This window comes from Aedes aegypti, chromosome 1 (assembly GCF_002204515.2).
Source record: "Aedes aegypti strain LVP_AGWG chromosome 1, AaegL5.0 Primary Assembly, whole genome shotgun sequence".
Classification (NCBI taxonomy): Eukaryota; Metazoa; Arthropoda; class Insecta; order Diptera; family Culicidae; genus Aedes; species Aedes aegypti.
This window is the reverse complement of record NC_035107.1, coordinates 3532907-3548487: the sequence shown is the minus strand read 5'-3', so window position 1 is coordinate 3548487 and position 15581 is coordinate 3532907. Positions and strand designations below refer to the sequence as shown.

The following is a 15581-nucleotide window of genomic DNA, read 5'->3' as shown; positions in this document are numbered from 1 at the left end:
CTACGAGCGCTATACCTCTCTTGAACGCAAGTTTGGTAGCCTTGTCAAAGCGAAGAAACGAGGATATTGGCGAAATTTCGTAAACGGTCTTTCGAGGGAAACGTCGATGACAGCATTATGGTCCGCCGGGAGAAGAATGCGCAACGCGTCGACGGTAAATGAAGATAAAGAACACTCTTCTCGGTGGATCTTCCAGTTCGCTAAGAAAGTGTGTCCTGACTCCGTTCCCGTGTACAGGACGGTTCGCGCTTGTTTGCCAGAGAGAAACGAAGTTGATAGACCCTTTTCGATGCTTGAGTTCTCACTTGCTCTCCTTTCATGTAACAACTCCGCCCCAGGAATGGATAGGATTAAGTTCAACCTGCTCAAAAACCTCCCAGACGTCGCGAAGAGGCGCTTGTTGGATTTATACAATCAGTTTCTTGAAGGCAACATTGTTCCGGATGATTGGAGAAAAGTGAGAGTAATTGCCATCCAAAAGCCCAGAAAACCCGCGTCGGATTACATCTCGTACCGCCCTATCGCGATGCTGCAGTGCTTACGCAAGCTGTTAGAGAAGATGATTCTTTATCGGCTTGACAAATGGGTTGAAGCGAACGGCTTTCTTTCAGATACGCAATTTGGTTTCCGCAGAGGCAAAGGAACGAACGACTGTCTTGCGTTACTTTCAACAGAAATCCAACTAGCCTATGCTCAAAAGGAGCAAATGGGCTCAGTATTTTTGGACATTAAGGGGGCTTTTGATTCAGTATGCATAGATGTCCTTTCAGACAAACTCCACGATTGTGGACTTTCATTATTATTAAACAACTACTTGTATAATTTGTTGTCTGAGAAACGTATGAGCTTTTCTCACGGTACCTCAACAACTTCACGAATAAGTTACATGGGTCTCCCCCAGGGCTCATGTTTAAGTCCCCTTCTTTACAATTTCTATGTCAGAGACATTGATGATTGTCTCGTGGAAAATTGCTCGCTAAGACAGCTTGCGGATGATGCCGTTGTTTCTGTAACAGGACCAGGGGCGGATGATTTGCAAAGACCACTGCAAGATACTCTAGACAATTTGTCTACTTGGGCCTTGAAGCTGGGTATCGAATTCTCTCCGGAGAAAACTGAGTTGGTTGTCTTTTCTAAGAAGCGTGATCCTGCAAAGGTAGAGCTTCAACTCATGGGTAAGGAGCTTGCTCAGGGTATTTCACACATGTATCTAGGGGTCTGGTTCGACTCCAAATGCACCTGGGGAAAGCACATCAAATATTTGTATCAGAAATGCCAGCAACGAATCAACTTCATGCGTACCCTCACTGGAACATGGTGGGGAGCCCACCCGGAAGATCTGATAAAGCTATATCGAACAACGATTCTGTCGGTCCTCGAATACGGTAGCTTTTGTTTTCAATTCGCCGCGAAAACACACATCCTGAAGCTGGAACGTATCCAGTATCGTTGTCTTCGGATCGCGCTAGGATGCATGTCCTCAACTCATACGATGAGTTTAGAAGTTTTAGCAGGAGTACTGCCTTTATCAGATCGTTTCGCGGAATTATCGCTACGCTACCTCATCCGATGTGAGGTGTTAAATCCATTGGTGATTGGACATTTTGAAAAGCTAATCGAACGAAATCCTCAAACAAAATTTATGACACTGTACTACTGGTACATGAGTCTGGAGGTTAACCCTTCATTGAATGCTCCAAATCGTAGTTGCTTCCCAGACTTCTCCAGTTCTACTGTAGGTTTTGATCTGTCCATGAAGCAGGAAAACCATGGAATTCCAGATCATCTCCGATCGGAGTATATTCCACTAATTTTTGCAAACAAATTCGGTCATGTCAGCAGCGACAGAACGTTTTACACTGATGGGTCAAAAACAAATGATTCCACTGGATTTGGTGTTTATAACGAATTTCATAGTGCCGCACACAAACTTCAAAACCCTTGCTCGGTATACGTTGCAGAATTAGCGGCTATACACTATGCATTAGAGCGAATAGCCTCTCTTCCCTCTGATCGATATTTCATTTTTACGGATAGCCTCAGCTCCATTGAGGCTATACGTTCAATGAGGCCGGTAAAGCACTCCTCGTATTTCCTTCGCGAAATACGATCTTCACTGAGTGCTTTATCGAATCACACCATCACCTTGGTATGGGTCCCTTCACATTGTTCGATACCGGGCAATGAGAAAGCAGACTCACTCGCCAAGGTGGGCGCTATGGAAGGCGATATTTATGACCGTCAAATCGCCTTCAATGAATTTTTCGCTATTGCTCGTCAGCAAACCCTGCTCAGTTGGCAACAAAAATGGGACAATGGTGACTTGGGTAGGTGGTTGCATTCCATTCTCCCTCGGGTGTCCAGGAAGCCGTGGTATAAAGGGTTAGACATGAGTCGAGACTTTATCAAGGTAATGTGTCGGCTGATGTCCAACCACTACTCTTTGGGATCGCACCTCTATCGAATAGGGCTCTCAGACAGTAACCGTTGCGGTTGTGGTGCAGGATACAGAGACATCAATCACGTGGTGTGGTACTGTTCCGAATACGGCATTGACAGATCCGATTTATGTGAATCCCTCAGGGCCCGAGGGAAACCAGATAAGGAAGACATTAGAGATGTTCTAGGTAGGCTGGATTTCGATTACATGATGCTTATTTACAAATTTTTGAAGCAAAATGATGTCATTGTTTGATTTCCCATTCTCGCTGTCCACCTTGTCCCCTCGAAATACGTTTGTTTGTACCGTTACAGGTTGTCGTCATGTCCTCTCTACGGTTGACCTGCAGCAACAACGATACTCACTACCACGCTGAACGTCAACATGTAAACCTTAACCCTATCCTCTCCTTCATTTTTTTGTTATCCTTAACCTCGGCCAAACCGCGAGTTTTACGGTTCCCCAAAACTAATATAGATTATTAAGAAGCAATTATGAATTTGTAAAAAAAAATCATTTGAATTCGGCTCCGTTATGCCTAGTGGCGCTTGAGCCTGTTAAATAAACGTTTAAGTAAAAAAAAAAAAAAAAAAAAAAACTGCAAACCATTGAATTTCACAATTTTAATTCAAACCAAAGTTATCCCAGACAACCAAAATGTACGTATAACGAAATCACCTGGAGGCTTTATATGTGCAAAATTTCACTTATAAGATGTCGCGAAAAGGCCTTCTACGTACAAAAGTGGAGGCGATATGCGTGCATATATTATGTGATGAATAATAACATACAATACGAGTGTATAAATATTCTACACGGAGACGGAATTCAACTCAATTTTGGGTTGTTTCAACGCAATTCCGTAGTTGAGCCCAATAACTCAATTTTGGCTAAATTTCCATGGTCCCCACAAGGTAGTTTGGCTTTGATTCCATTAGAAAAATATACTCAATTTTGGGTTGATTTAACGCAAAATTGAGTTCTTTCGACCCAAACATAAGAAAAGTTGCATTTACCCAAATTTGGCTTATTGGGCCAAAGTACCCCCATTGGGTAGATGCAGCTCTCTCTATTTTTGACAACATTCGTGTGGGAGAAAGAGAAAACCGAGAGATTTTGGGTTGAAACTATAATCGATATACTTAATTTTGGGTAAAGTAAACTCAAAAATTAGGTAAAAATATTTCTCCGTGTACCGAATCAACCTGTGATCTTATGCGACTTAACTTATGATAACAAATGTTGATTTGACAGCTGCTACGGATCGATGCGACTTACTTTGTACGAGTGTACGAGACGAAACAAAATGTATAAATGAAATCAGAAAAGAAGTGTTTTATGCGAGGAAACTCATCAAACTGACGAGTTTATCCACGGTGTTTTGCGGGTTTGATGTAATTAGTATGAATAAACGAGTTGTAACGTGAACTTTCATGCGATTCCTGGTTGTCTGGGTAATTACTACTTCGTTGTTCTTAGTTGTACGATGTTAACAGAATGATGGCCCACATCAACGAAAATTCAATTTTTGCCAATGAACAGTTCGGATTCCGCCATGGACATTCGACCACTCATCAACTTTTACGTGTATCAAATTTGATCCGTTCCAACAAATCTGAAGGCTATTCTACTGGTCTTGCTCTTCTAGACATAGAAAAAGCATTCGACAGTGTTTGGCATGAAGGTTTGATTGTAAAATTAAAAAACTTTAATTTTCCAACATACATTGTTAGAATAATTCAAAGTTATCTGTCAAATCGTACACTTCAGGTTAATTATCAGAACTCCAGATCTGAAAGACTTCCTGTAAGAGCTGGTGTTCCCCAAGGCAGCATTTTGGGACCAATATTATACAATATTTTCACATCTGACTTACCTGAGCTACCTCAGGGATGTCAAAAATCTTTGTTTGCGGATGACACAGGCCTCTCCGCCAAAGGACGAAGCCTGCGTGTCATCTGTAGTCGATTGCAAAAAAGTTTGGATATTTTTTCTTCATACTTGCAAAAATGGAAGATTTCTCCTAATGCTTCCAAAACTCAACTGATAATATTCCCACATAAACCAAAAGCTCTTTATTTGAAACCTTCAAGTAGACATGTTGTCACGATGAGAGGGGTTCCAATAAATTGGTCAGATGAAGTTAAATATCTAGGGCTCATGCTAGATAAGAATTTAACTTTCAAAAATCACATTGATGGCATTCAAGCCAAATGTAAAAAATATGTAAAATGTCTCTATCCGCTTATTAATAGAAAATCAAAACTTTGTCTTAAGAACAAGCTTTTGATATTCAAACAAATTTTCAGGCCAGCCATGTTGTATGCTGTACCAATATGGACTAGCTGTTGTAATACCAGGAAGAAAGCTCTGCAGAGAATTCAAAATAAAATTTTGAAAATGATTCTGAGGCTTCCTCCCTGGTATAGTACCAATGAGTTACATAGAATATCCAATGTTGAAACATTGGAACAAATGTCAAATAAAATAATTAATAATTTCAGGCAAAAATCGTTACAATCTTCTATTGCCACGATTAATGAGTTATATGTTTAGGTTAAGTTAGGTTAAGTATATAAAAAACGTTTTTTTTTGTCTTATAAGCAGGTGAAATCAACTCACCTGTAAAAAATCTGAACTGCTACGGCAAATGAAATGTAATATGTTGTTAACAAAATGTTAATTAAATCTTAAATTTGTTTTACCAAATAAGGATGATAGTGTTGTCTAATAACACAGAACACCTAGATATAAGAAATCAATGTAATGTTTGGAATGATACTAATAAAAAAAAAAAAAAAAAAAAAAAAAAAAAAAAAAAAAAAAAAAAAAAAAAAGAAGAAGTACGATGTGTAGTGTTGAATTTCAAAAATATATATTTGGTAATTATTATATTTTTTCTGGCTCTGGGGGGGACCCCCAAAAAACCCCCAAAACCCCCCCTTGGTTGCGCCACTGGTTCCCACTATTGCCATAATTGGTGCTATAGCCATAATTGGTACTTCTACCCTAGTTAATTCTTGTATATAGCTGGTATAAATAACAGAATCATCAACTTCTTAAACATTCTTTAAATTAAAACAGGATGCTTGTTTTATCAAACATGCTCAATCTGCACCTAAAATCTCGGATCCAAATAGTTTTCTAAATAAAAATGGTGTCTAAATAAAACGTGTAGGCCAACAAAACATAATTGAGTAGGAGTTTACAAGTTACTTAGGGACTTGAAAGCACATGAAAAGCAGTTTAAATTAATCTATTAGTAGATCAACACTAATGCTCACATTTTTATATTCTCATTTCATGATGGTCATCATTGCTCGAGCGGAGACGAACATCCTGGAGATGGAAAAAAATCGACAGCGCTACGATAAGGAAACGTAACAGATGAGAAACTATCGATACATTTATCAATTATAAAACCCCGTTTTAATGTTAACACTTTGTTTCTGTTTTTTTTTTGTTTCAGCAATCAAACAACCGAACCAACTCTACTATCTTTTCATTTCTTCTTCGTTATACTTATAGTCCCTCTGGCACTGAACCGAGTGGTGCGCCTTCCGCTTTCTTACTGGAGCTGTCTTTCCTGTACATTTGGCATAGTGTCGGAGGTGGTGTACTGTATTTGCTATACAACGCGCTACTTTCGATATTGTGCTTGGCGTTTGGGGAGGCAGTACTAGTGGTGAAGCGGAGGGCGCCATTCGGTTTAGTGCCAGAGGGACTATATCTATTTAATGTATCTGAAGCTTGTGGGACCGCTTTAATTCCGGCGCCTACTAGTGGAAGATCCCGGTGTGCTAAACGGTATAGGACATGTTAACGGGGGAGGCTTGGTAGGTCCTCACTCAGCCCGTGTTTAGATGGGTGGATAATTGTCTGCCAGGGTGTGGATTGAGCCATTACAATAACAATTACGAAATGGTTAATCTTCTTCTTCTTCTTCTTCTGGTCGTGAAGTGTCAAAAACACCCACTGATAAATGGCACAGCATATTTGCTATAACGCCAGTCGGTTTTTCATTGGGAATCAGTTTGTTTATTTGAATCGATTAGTGCATTAAATATTCAGTTTGATGTCTTTGAGGAATTTGCAGATATTTTTCAGCGTATCGACATTTTTATCTTCAAATGCTTGTTGGATCGAGTAGAATTTGTCAAGGTTGTGTTTATCACGGGGCAATAAGTGTTTTACACATTCGAAAATGATGTGCTCGGAGGTGTTCAGGCAATCGCAGTAGTCGCAGTACAAGTCATCCTTGATTTTTATCTTGCTAAGCCGGTAAGGCGAAAAATCGTGTCCAGCCAGTAATATATTCCTAGGACAGGACGTGACAGCTCAACTAAGACTGCCCCGTTGTTTTTCAGTCGATAACCCTGACGATACAACAGCCAGTGCTACCAGTATCCTTTTTAAGTGAATCTTGTAAACAAATTCAAATATCAAAGCTCATAATTCGGTTGTTTCTTGTACACTCAATTCATTTAGTGTAATAAATGATGCAAGCTTTTTTGAAAATCAGGTTAATACTCAAAACCGACGTTATTTTCAAAGATAATTGACATAATTTCCATCAAATTGGTTACAATTAATTATTTTTATTATATTTTTCATTGTAGGAGCACATGCTTTAAACTTAACATCGAATATAAATAGATTTGTAACAAAAAGATTTCATGAAAATTTTCCAAACATTTGATAAAAACTTTAATCTATGAACTAGCAACACGGCCGGGCTAACAACAAAGTGCCCTGTTGCAATCCAACTCAACGATGTGAAAGTAGGCCTTTGCCAAAACGACCAATGAGAAGTGGTCTTTTTTGACAGGCAATTGGTTTCGTTTTTGCACTTTGACCTGTCACGTCTTGTCTTAGATCTATTCAGGGTCCTAGTTTCGGAATTGTTGAGAGGCAGATTATGAAACCACGAAGTTGGGTTGATTCCTGTTTGTATTTTGAAAAACTTTCGTCCTTTTCCTAGCTCTTGCGTGTAATTTACATACCATTGCTGAAGTTCCGCAAAAACATCGTTTTTAATCCAGTTGTAAGCGTCTTGGGGTAGTAGTCGGTTGTTGGCAATTACATTCGAGTGGAGACCCGCTTTTGCCAGACTATCGGCAATCTCGTTGCCTGCCAGTCCGACGTGTCCTGGAATCCACTGTATGCAGGTACGTTGTCGCATAGCTTTCTCCACAATAATTTGGATGATTTCGCACCTTTCAACTTCTTCCAGTTGGCTCTTGATGAACTCACATCCCGATTTTGAATCTGTGAGAATTACTGCTCCTTCGATGTTGTTTCTTTCCATATACTGTAACGCTATCAATATCGCTTCTAGCTCAGCGGACATCGTAGACACGGTGTTTTCCAGCTTGAGGCTAAGTTTAAATTTCGTTCTATCATCGAAGACACCAACTCCGCATTGAGCATCGTCCTTCGAAGCATCCGTGTATATCTTTCGATGGTCTTTATATTGACTGTGTAACCTTCCTAAGGCTAGTTGTTTCAGAGTTTTTGTGGAGGTACACTTTTGGTGCCACGGCTTATCATCTAGCTTTGACTCAACTCTTATATATGAGGAGTTCTGTTGAACTTGTACCGAGCAAGATGTCTTGGTAAAAATGTGCTTAAACTTTTCAAAAATCCTTTCTTGAAAAGTAAGCTTTTCGACGTCTCTGGAATCGTGGTCATCCAACTTCCGTAGTTGTGACCACACTGGCGACTGGTATTGAACATGTCTTATTATTTCTTTCGCTGCCGTTAGTTTCCTGCGGAATTGCAGGGGAGGTTGACTGGCAATGGCGCATAACACTGAGAACAGCGTTGCGGTTGAAAATACTATATCAGAGGGTTAAATTAAATACACAACGCCACTTGATTTGTGCAGACTAAATTCGCATTTATTTACAATATTTTGTGCATTCAATTTTACCATGGCACCATTTGTATAGTAAAAATTACTATATCATGGTTAAAAACTTGCAGCAGACCAGAATCGAACCGAGGATCTGGCGATTGCCAAGCGCGAACGCTAGCCGCTCGGCTATCGACGCGGTTGGATTGAGAGGGAACAAAACGCAAATAAAAAGCGTTCATGATAGCTCAATCGTGGTTGGAATAGTAAATTTAAAAACACGTTCATGGTTCTCATTACGGCAACGCTTGTTTCAGTGAAGGAATTGATAGGAGTTGTTTTAGAACAGCCTGTAATCTTTCTCAGGCACGTATTATTTATCGTGGTGAGTTTTTCAAGATTGCTTTTTGCTGAATTGGCATAGATTGATGCCCCATAGTCGAGGTAGCTTCTAACAATTGCGTTATAGAGCATGTTCAGTGTTTGAGGGTGTCCTCCACTTCTTGTAGCGCTAACAACTTTCAGCATGTTGATTCTGTCGCTAGCATTTCTCTTCACTTCTCTAATGTGAGCTCCAAATGAAAGAGATCGATCCACAGTCAGCCCGAGATATTTGTGAGTGTTCACCGTCTCAAGTACCATATCGCCAATCTTTAGTTTCAAAGATTTTCGATTTCTTTGAAACAGCATTACTTTTGTTTTACTTTCGTTTATTTTCAGCTGCAACTGTTCCGATGTTGCTTTAAAAGTATCCAGAAACATCTGTGCATGGCATTGTACCTCTTCTCTGTTTTTCCCAGCCACGATGGCCATGAAATCATCAGCGTATTGTATTAGAACAACACCATCTATAACAATACTGTGTAGCTGCGCCGTGTAGATATTGAATAAAAGGGGCGACAGCACATCCCCTTGTGGTAATCCATCGTCAATACTCCTTTCAACAAGTTTGTTACCTACTTGCATTTGGATGGTCCTATTTCGAAGGAAGTTGATGATCCAATTCGTCAACTCTATTGGTATTCCATACTCATGAAGAGTTGCCTCCAATATTTCGGTTCTAACAGTATTGTAAGCGCTAGAGAGGTCTATAAAAATAGCCCCTGCCACCTTACCATCTCTTTTAATCATGTTTACTCTGTTGATAACGTAGTTCAGACATGATGTAGTGGAGCTGTGCTTTCTAAAGCCAAATGACGTCGCTGGTAGGATTGTATTCTGTTGTACAAAAAGGTTTAGCTGAGCTAGAACTGCTGCGTTGATAATCTTCAACGAACAGTTAAGCATAGATATCGGACGCAAATTGTCAATTTGTTCCGGATTTTTTCCTGGCTTAGGAATTGCGATAACCTTAATTTTGTTCATGTTAGCATCAACTCTTCCTCCTTTCCAAATTCTATTCAAGTCGCGAATAATGTTGTTACGTACCTCTGGCTTTAAACTTTTCAGTATTTCGTAGCTGAGACCATCAGGTCCCGGAGCCGATGATTTTTTCTTCTTGCTCAGAATATCGTTCCACAGCTCTACGTTTAAGATGTCATAGCTTGCCGTTACACTAATTGATAGGTCACAGTGAGTACTGAATGGAAAGTTTGCGTTCAGGAATTGGTTTGCTGCCTCTTCCTCTTCGTGTACAATGGTGGCTTGATAACGTTGTCTCCTTTTCCCCGTTAGGCCATTGATTTTCCTCCACAGCTCCTTACTGCTCGTGTTCGGGTCGATCTCTTCAATAAACTCCCGGAACTTTTCTCTAATCACCTTGTTTTTGCATCTCGCGAACAGTCCTTCTTGTTTCTTCAGTTCCACTAGGTCCTCTAGGGTTCCGCTCCGATTAAATTTCGCCCTGGCTTCGTTTTTGTTTCTCCATGCAACTTCCACATCTTCGTTCCACCAGAATTTTGGTTCGAAACGATTCTTTTGCTTGGCTTCTTTCAGAATCTTTTCCGTAACTCGTTGAAGTGAAGATAGTCCATCAACTTGAACTGCGTCCAGCTTTTCTAGTTCTTGTATACCTTCTTACGGTTCAGGAAAAACTTTTGACACGGTGGCTCCGCAGGTACAAACGTAGGTTCTCTGCTATTCATCAAAATAACGTCCTCATCGTTGATGAAATCGAAAAGTATTGCCCCTTTGGCATCCGCATGGTACTGATCCCATAGCCTGTGGTGAGAGTTAAAGTCTCCACCTATTAACACCTTCTTAAAACCTTCGATTGACTTTGCCAGACTCGATAGGAAACTTTTAAATTCATTAGCCGATGAGTTCGGCGCCACATACACTGATAGTACAGCAAGCTCAAGTTTGCTGATGTATCTACCTACACATTGTATGTTATCTGAAGAATCGACAACGATCGCTCTACTCAGCAATGAATTGTGAATTAAAATCATTGCTCCCCCATATCCATCAAACCTTGAACAATAGTGATTATTGTACTGCGGTATCTTGTATTTGCTGTTTTCAAATTCTTTTTTGGTCCAACATTCCGATACTAATCCTATTGCGTATTCCTCTTTTATCATAATCCTGGTTAGTTCTGCTCTGTTTTTTTCTGCGCTCTGAATATTGCACTGAATAATTTTACATGACATTTATTTAGCTATTTCGTTTTATTGTAATCGATTCTTTGTATATAACTGTTCCCAACCGACTGGCTTACCTGTGCTCGTCCAGGAGGGCTGCTGTATGCGAGACTGTAGGCACCGTTGTCATCGCTGTCCCCACTCGCATCCATGTTGTGGACTGATTTATCCTGTTGCATAGCATTGTGGGTTCTCTGCGCAGCGTCCTTCATTTGGCTCAGCTTCCACTGGAACTTCTCGAATTCGTCGGTTTTGTAACGGTTGAAAAGTGCTACTCCGTTCGTCGTTTCATCATTATCCTTTTTGCGTTTCTTGTCGTTGAACACCTCTACTTGGTTGCCGATGATTGTGTTAGTAGTGTCCTGGGATGTGCGTTTTGGTGTTTGCTGTTTCCTCGCTCGTTCTGCCTGCCAGGTTTTATCCCCTTGTCCGACTCGGCTGCCATTGGTAGGGTGCGATGTTTTTGCGTACGATTCAACTAGCGTCGGGTAGTCTTCGATGCTTTCCAATAAGCTGAAACGATTTTGTGTGTAAATCGGATACTGTTCCTGCGCTTCCAGTGTAGTCAGATTCGTTTTGGCCAGGATGACCTTCAGATTGTTTTGGCGAGTACGTTCGGGACACTTGAAGTCACCCGACTTATGTCCTTCTTCCTTGCAGTGAAGACATCTTGGTGGTTGCTTGCATTGTTCGTAACCTTGCTCTTCGTGGTTCTTCCCGCACGTTTCACACCTCTGTCGCGATCGGCAGTTGTTGGAACGGTGGTTGTAGCGAAGGCAGTTTTGACAAAACACTACCTTGCTTATGAACGGCTTGACTACATTCGTGCAACAAAACATTCGCACTTCCGACGGCAGCTTGTTGGTTCGGAATGTTACACCAATCCTTGTTGTTGGGATTTTCTGATCCTTCTCGTACTTGTGTAGACGAGTCACGCCCAATAGGAACATTGCAGGTTATGCATTCTAGGATCTCGTCTGGCGTGAATTCCAGGGGAACGCCAGTAACTACACCAGACACTGTCAAGAAGTGTTTTGGAATGTATGCCCTGTAGTTTTGCGCTTGCAGTGTTTTGTCTGCTTGGATGTTGTTGGCCGTCTTAGCATTTTTCACCAGTACTAGTACTTTGTTCCTTCCCATCGTTTTGAGGTTAAGTACGTTTGCCCTGTACTCATTGGTTTTCGCCAGTAGTTTTCCAACAGCGAGCTTGTTGATGTGTGTGTCATCACGTAACTCTTTCATCTGCACGATCACTCGATACGGTCCCGCGTCACTCTCTTCGTATTCGTATGTCAGCCATTGTCTTTCTCCGGTTTTTGGCGTTCCGCCGCCCGGATCCGGGTTCCCGGGTCCCGTCATTTCTCCACTACTTCTACTCACAAGTCACTTCCGCAAACTTATCCGCACAAAAATTCACTTTCGAAAAACAGAAAAACGAAAGATGCTCCGAAAAATATTACACCTGACAAAACCACGTGTATTCTCGTCGCGATATTCCGGTCGAATGAAGGAAATGGTTAATCAGCAAGGATGGAAATCTACCCGCATAGAAAAGTACAGTTCGTCTTATTTTCCAAACAGTAAACTTCTTTTATCTGTTGTGGTTAATGTATTACATACGGTTTCTTTTAAGTTCAACAATATAAAATCTAAAGCTTCAAACTATTAATAACGGTTTCAGTAAGCTATCTGAAACAGTGATAATACATCAAATTGTACATAAATTATCGAACAATATGGGACCTAAAACTCGTGATAAATAGTAGAATTGTTACGCCACCTTATGTGGAATGATTTTTGTGCTACACACAAACACATGTGCATTTTACTGTATGTTACATATATCAAACAGTTTGGTGAACAGTTGCATGCCTTATGGTGTTAGTGATCGAATTGCCGTTGCAAATTTTTCGTTGTGTTACTGTCAAATTTATTTTTTTCGGAGTCAGCCACCATCGTTTCATATAATTTTGGAGCATTAAAACTGCGATAGACACCTAATAAGTTATTATATGTGAGTATTTTTTGTCTCTTCAGTGCAGTAAAAAGTAAATAAGAACGTACATTGCCGATTTTCTTTTTTTCAGCAACTCGAGCAAAAAGCATTCCATTATACCGCTACTTCTCGGTTTCAGCAAAGTGGAGAAAGTGTTCTGCTGACAGCTGTAGTTTTCTTATCCGATCGACAGAGAGGTGCCGATAGAAATGTGGCCTTGCTCGCTAACCCAACGCTACTGTAAAAAAATGTGTTGTTCCCAAATAGCATCTGCAATGCTGGTTGTTTCCCGAAAAAAGTACCCAGCTTCTCAGCCCAATCTTTGCTAAGTAACCCACAACCCACATTATCCTGATGTACGCGTGGATTGGCTGGGACTCGTGTGGATGGACCCAAGGAAAAGTTGACGACCAACGAAGGAACCAACTCCAGTGCATCATATTTGCCGTTCAAGTAATGGTAGCAACGACTGCGAAACAGTGGCCTCCGGCAGGTGCCTCTTATGAAGGTTTTTTTTTTTTTTTTTTTTTTTTTTTTTTATAAGGCACTCCGTGCTTGTGGCCACTACTGTGCCGGAATCAGTTCAACTGTATCTTCCTTACCGATACAGTTCTATTTTTAACTAATCTATATTTACATCTGCTTTCACTCTCTTCTACTCTTTTGCTCTCACACCGAGCAGGTAGGAGAGTGCTCTGCTGTTGGTCCAATCGATTTCCATAAGCCATAGTCCATTGCTCTCGCGGTGGTTCGTTTTGCCGTGTTCCTGAGTAGTTTGAGGCTAGCTGCCTGCGAAGTGGGTCAGTTTGTCTCAGTCACCATCTGAAACTGACGGAGGATGGATGTGCCCCCCTTCTAGGCACGGTCCTCCGTGCGGCGTCTTCTGGTGGCTGGACGGGTTATTTTTTGGAGGGGCTGGGAATTGAATCCATGACCTTCCGCTTATGAAGCGAAAGCGTTACCTCAAGGCTACGGACCCCCCTATCTTATGAAGGTTCTGGCAAACCATATCTGAGATATAGACCAACGAAGACGATCGCACCCAGAGCTGTCGAGTGTACGGAGCACAAAGCATCCAATGGAATACCCAGTTATGTTCAAATATCTCCAGCCAGGAAAAAATGGAGCAGAAAAATATGATAAAGGATGAAAACACCGATGTCAATGGGTTATTTTGGTCGTAACCAGGTCGTTCTTTGTTTGACGATTCCATGCGTGGACAATAAAATATTCAACGGTGAGTATTGTCAGATTATGTTAATAGTAAACGCCGCGCGGCGATAGATATTTTCACCCTTCCTTTAATTCGACGAGCACCAGAAAACACCGCTATTCTCCCATAAGAATCATATACTGCTTCGCGTCGAAAAATGGTTTAACCGACGTGCTAAGATCGTTTTTTGTCCAATCTCACCGCGCTATAGTGCGCATTTATGCCCTCCGCCGTTTATGCACACTATGGACCAATGCACGAGTTTACTATTTGAACATGCGGAGTTCGTATTTTGACCAACTTCGCCGCGTCGCAATGCGATTCTCAATCGACCAATGCACGAGTTCACTAATTTGACGCTCGAGCGGTGCCGTGTTATTTATGTGACCATGGCAACGAATGAATTCGGCACCGCTCAAACGTCAAATTAGTGAACTCGTGCATTGGTCGATTGAGAATCGAATTGCGACGCGGCGAAGTTGGTCAAAATACGAACTCCGCATGTTCGTTAACCCACTTTCAACGCGAAGCAAATATGTTTAAACAGGAAGTAAAAAGTGTGACTCGTAGTTCCCTCAGAGGGAGGCCGCGTAAATTTTAGGGCAAATACGCCAATATTGAGAGCTACCGATCATCAACTCAATTAATGTATTTTTGTTTGTTTCCCGTTGCAGGTACGGTACCGGTATCACTGACTACAATGGCAAGCGAAAGGTGGATGTTGAAATCCATTCAGTTGAACGTTATGAAAAAAATACTCTAAATGTTATTACACGATGCAGCGAAGTTCGAAACAAACAACGAAGTTCAAAACAATATTTTAAGAATAATCGTTCCGTTTTCAATTTTCAAAGTCCATTCATTTTGCATGTTAGATTGACTAACAGGTTTTTTTTATATTCTACTTCGACGGTCTTGGGGAAGATTCATGGATAGGTAACGAAGCTGAACGCTGTTAAGTTCGTGATTTATTTAGTGATTAATCTTGAAAGATTACAGTTTATGTTACGAATATTATGTTTATATTGGGCGTTTATTTAGTTCATATAAACCTATCCAGTCTTTTCTATATTTTAGAATTAGACGTAAATGTGTATACAAATGCATTACATATAAAATCATTTTGTTTTCCATGTACAACTATGTTCACTTGCCTAAATAAATGATAAAGGAACAATTGGGTCCTAAAGCCCTGTCCCAATTTTAGTGCCAAACGCTTAAGTTTAGGCCAAAAACACATGTTTACTCAATTTTCTAATGTTTTCCGTTGGTTTAAGCCCAAAAAATATTTTTTTAGATTTTGTCACATCCTTTGGCTTAAACTCAAATTTTGGGTGTATTTTGATTTCCGTGTCCCTTACGAAATGTCAGATAGGAACAACCCCAGTGGTCGAACTAAAACCCCTGTGGTGTTTTTGTCGACTAAGCGAACGTCAAACATGATCAAAAGTGTCAAGGTTCATTTATGGACCAAATTTTTAAATTAAAGTTTAAAC

At 40.7% G+C, this 15581-nt stretch overlaps 1 long non-coding RNA gene across 1 annotated transcript; it reads left to right on the top strand.

The window, feature by feature from the left end:
• Positions 1-12531: 12531 nt before the first annotated feature.
• Positions 12532-15188, top strand: LOC110674725. The gene is made up of 4 exons (XR_002499131.1): positions 12532-12890; positions 12964-13380; positions 13867-14109; positions 14760-15188. It is a non-coding gene; the product is annotated as an uncharacterized LOC110674725 (long non-coding RNA).
• The last annotated feature ends 393 nt before the right edge of the window (positions 15189-15581 follow it).